We start from the raw sequence: 4,236 nt of genomic DNA on the forward strand, positions 1-4,236 counted from the left end.
AAATGTGATGTTGCTTCTAGTGCTGTTTCCACTTCCAGATGGGAAACTGAGACTTGTAATGAGTTAACCAGATTTCCATAGCTTCACTATCCATATTATGTCAGTATTGAAAGGGCTTTCCTTGGCTTCCAGTTTGATTCCAGGCTCAATTCAAGGTCTTGGCCTTTAACGCCCTAAATAGCTTAGCTTCGGGGCATCTGATGGGAGGCCTCCTCCATTTGTAATTTCAGGCAATTTTCTCCATGGACTCAGGCTAAGCAGGTAGTTATTGGTAAGAGGGCCTTCTCACTAGTAGCACCAAGTTGCGCAGCGCCCTCCTGATACATGTTTGTCTAATGCCTTCTTTATAATCTTTTAGGCTCCAGGTGAAGACCATCCCTATTCTCTTAAGCTTTTAATGGCATTTAATTGCTTTTAGATTCTTTGTGTTTCCTCCTTTTTAAAATGGAGCTTTTAAAAAACAAAACAAGAGGCTTATTTGTTTTCATGGACAATGGTTTTTGGTATCTTTTCCATTGTTCTATGCATTTTTTATTATTTATTCTGAGCCACCATAACTTGGCGAGATGACCGATTATAAATCCTGATATAGGTAGATTAATATTTATTTCACTAAAACACTCCCAAAGTCTTGCAGCAGAGATGCAAACGGGGAACCAAGATTCATTGAAATATACCACAGCATTGTTGAACAAGCATCCTTCTCATACCAGAGCTGGAACAATAGCTAAATAAATATTTTAGAAATAAACTAATAGAAATAAACTATTTTGGACTACAATCCATAATGCACATACTTCTTATAAAGCTCCTTGCAGCTCTGATTTCATTCACCTTGAGCCAATGAGCACTCCCCTTGAAAGAGCAGGTGTATAGCTAGGGGGCACTCCTTGATGTCACTTGAGGCTCTGGTGGCCCCCATGGCTAGGACTACCTTTTACCAGCTTCAGCTGGTTCACCAATTATGACTGTTCCTGGATGGGGATAGTCTAGCCAGAGTGGTTCACGTTCTGGTAAACTGACTGGATTACTGTAACACATTGTACGTAGGGCTGCCCTTGAAGATCAACACAAGAAAGCCTTAACTCTGGCCTTAAACTAGCAGGATTTTGATCACTGAATATATATATTGGCTGAAACTGCAAAAGGCCAGTAAGTTGGAAGCTGGGGCTCATGCCTTGTCAGACATGGCCCATGACAAGTGATGATGTTGCTCCTTGACAAGTAGAGTTGTGGGTTGTGCTTGCTTACAGCTCCCCCCCTCCCACGCACCCAGTTTTCCTTGTTCTTTCAGGGCCAAATCAAGATGGGAACCAGAGAAGATGCTCCAAATTGTCCTTGTCCTGTTTCATTGTGGGGCATCTGAGTCTTACTGTTTTGCTGCACAAATCCTCCTGTGAGTTGACCTGTGTCTGCTTATTACATCAGTAGGTGTCATGTAGTAACACATGGTGTTGTCTGACCTTGTGAAGTCACTTTCATAACTAAAAGAATAGACATTGCACATAGATTTCCTCTGCAACATGGAGGGGGTTGCACTCCCCCAAAGGATCAGGTTCATAGGTTGAGGGTGCTCCTGGACCCCGAACTGTCCCTTGAGGCACAGGTGAACTCACTGGAACAGAGCACGTTTTAATAGCTTAGGCTGATGTACCAACTACACCCTTATCTGGGCCCCATCTACATGAGCCATTTACTCTGGGGATGCTGCAATCCAGGACCTTTGGGACATAAGATGCAGTCACCACTTTGCAGCCTAACCATGGTTTTCACAGGGAAACTGTGGATTTCTGCAGAGGCGTTTTGCTGTGATTTTTTTTAGCTTGCTGCGGGTTTACCGCAGTTGCTGAGCTGTCCCTTCCTCGAACTGACTTCGCAGTTTGCGGTGGGCATGGGGTAGGCGTGCTTAGTGATTGCATCACTCTGTGACACCTTTTCACTCCTCCCCATTCCTCTGCAGCTGTGCAATAACAGAGAGGTATCCATTTTGGGATGATGAGTAGGCATGTACCTCTCACGTGGGCACGCTTCTTCACATGTGCGAACCATCACGAGAGTGTGGGGCTGGAGGACTGCCGCTGTGATTGTGTACAAACAGTTGGCATGGTAACAAAGCAGCAGACTACCCACACCTTACCAAAGAGGAACTGAAAGACACAAAATAACCCCTAAAATACAAAACAGACACTAAAACCCGAAATATTGCACCCTCACGTGGCTGTGCAGCTGCATTTAAATATAATGGTAAAAAAGAGCAGCATGATTGCCACGGTTTACTTCACTTTAACAGCACAGCAGATTTTTCCAATGGAGAGATCCACAGTAAATTGCACGTGTACTGCAGCAGAAGCTAATTCGCAGCTGCAATGCTGCACAGTTACAATGGAGTGAACGTTGAAAGCGGTGCTGTGTAGAGGCCCCCTGGACAGAGATAGCCTAGCTACAGTTATCCATGCTCTGATAACCTCTCATCTGGATTACTGCAATGTGTTATATGTGGGGCTGCCTTTGAAAACATCCGGAAACTTCAGCTGATCCAAAACAGGGCACTGAGATTGTTAGTGGGGGACTGGCCAACGTGATCATATTATGCCAGTAGTTTTCCAGCTGTACTGGCTGCCCGTCCATGTCCAGGTAGGATTCAAAGTGCTGGTATTAACATTTAAAGCCCTACACGGCTTGGGGGCAGGGCCTTTTCTGCTGTGACACCCCAGTTGTGGAACAAGCTCCCTAGAGGTTCGCCTGGTGCTTACATTGTACTCTTTCTGGCACCAGGTGAAGACCTTTTTATTTTCCCAGGAATTGTAGAAACATAGTCCTTTAGCTCTGCTGTCTTAAATTTGTTGCTGTATTTTAAATCTCTGCACTGCTGCTAGATTTTATTGTGCTTGTGCTTTTATACTGTAGCTTTAAGCATTTATATTTTCTATTGTTTTTATGCTGTACTTGTGGTTTTAATTTTTGTGAACCACCCAGAGAGCTTCAGCTATTGGGTGGTATAGAAATGTAATAATAAATTAATAAATAAGTACGTTTGTAAAGGACACTTTAAAGCTTTAAACCTTCCCTGCCCCCTTTATTTACTGTGGATTGCAGCAAACATTTTGCAGAAGTGGTACTGAAGAAAAAGTGTACCCACTGCTGCACGCACGTTTGCCTAAACAGTCATTGTGTGCCAAACGAGGGAATTGCTATTCAGGGCAAGCAAGCAAAAGGAGACAGTGAATGCTCCTTGGAGAACCAACCTCTTACACACTCCTTCAGAGTCTCTCACTGGGTGGCATGACGGGCAGGACTGGTCTCCTTGGGCCCAATCCCCACTCCCACACCACGCAAAGGGTGCATGCAGGCAAGCAAGAGCAGATGAGGGGGCTGCTCCTTCTATGACTAACGCTCTATGCCAGACTTCCCCAACCTGGTGCCCTCCGCTCTGGCTGGGGGATGCTGGGAGTTGGTGCCCTCCCGATGGGTTGGACCACGAGTCTCAGCATCCCTGCCAGAGCGGAGGGCGCCAGGTTGGGGAAGCCTGCTCTATGCTGCACAGCGAGGAGACAGAGTTGGCTGCTTCCACTTTCTCTCTAGGAGCACCACGGGCCCGATCCTCACCGCTACAGTGCCCAGAGATGGTGAGCAAGATCGGGAGAGGCGGGAGCAGCAGCCACTACCAACTGTTGCTTAAGAACACAAGAAGAGCCCTGCTGGAACAGCCCAAGGGTCCATCTAGTCCAGCTTTCTGTTCTCACAGTGGCCAACCAGCCGCCCACGGGAAGCCCACAACCAGGACATAAGCGCAAAAACGCCCGCCCGCCGTCCCTCGTTGCGCAGCAACTGATGTTCGCACGCTTCTTCCTCAGAGCTCCGCTCCCAGGAGGCGCGCTGGCTGAGGGCGAGACCCTTGGTCCGTCCCCGCCTCTTTACCAGCCTCGGATACAGGACGGGGGCGGGAGAAGAGGGTTCCTATTTACTGTTTTAGTCGTCTCTCCTTACCACCAACAGCTGCTGGCGCGGGGCTTTTCCCTCAACATAAAAGGGGCACTGTTAGGCGCGCTTTTCTAAAAGCGCGCTCAACGTCACGGGCACTTTTGGCGACCACAGGGGAGCCTTCCCCGCCCCCCTTCCCAGACGGCAGGGAGGGTGAGCGACTTGGGTGGGGAAACAGGAAAAGGATGGGCTAACCATCCCCACCCCGCCCTGCGCTCCGCCCCCATCTCACCCCACCGGTAAAAAAAAAAACCC

This window comes from Heloderma suspectum, chromosome 4, assembly GCF_057233095.1.
Source record: "Heloderma suspectum isolate Gila_16-S chromosome 4, 16-S_ref, whole genome shotgun sequence".
Classification (NCBI taxonomy): domain Eukaryota; kingdom Metazoa; phylum Chordata; class Lepidosauria; order Squamata; family Helodermatidae; genus Heloderma; species Heloderma suspectum.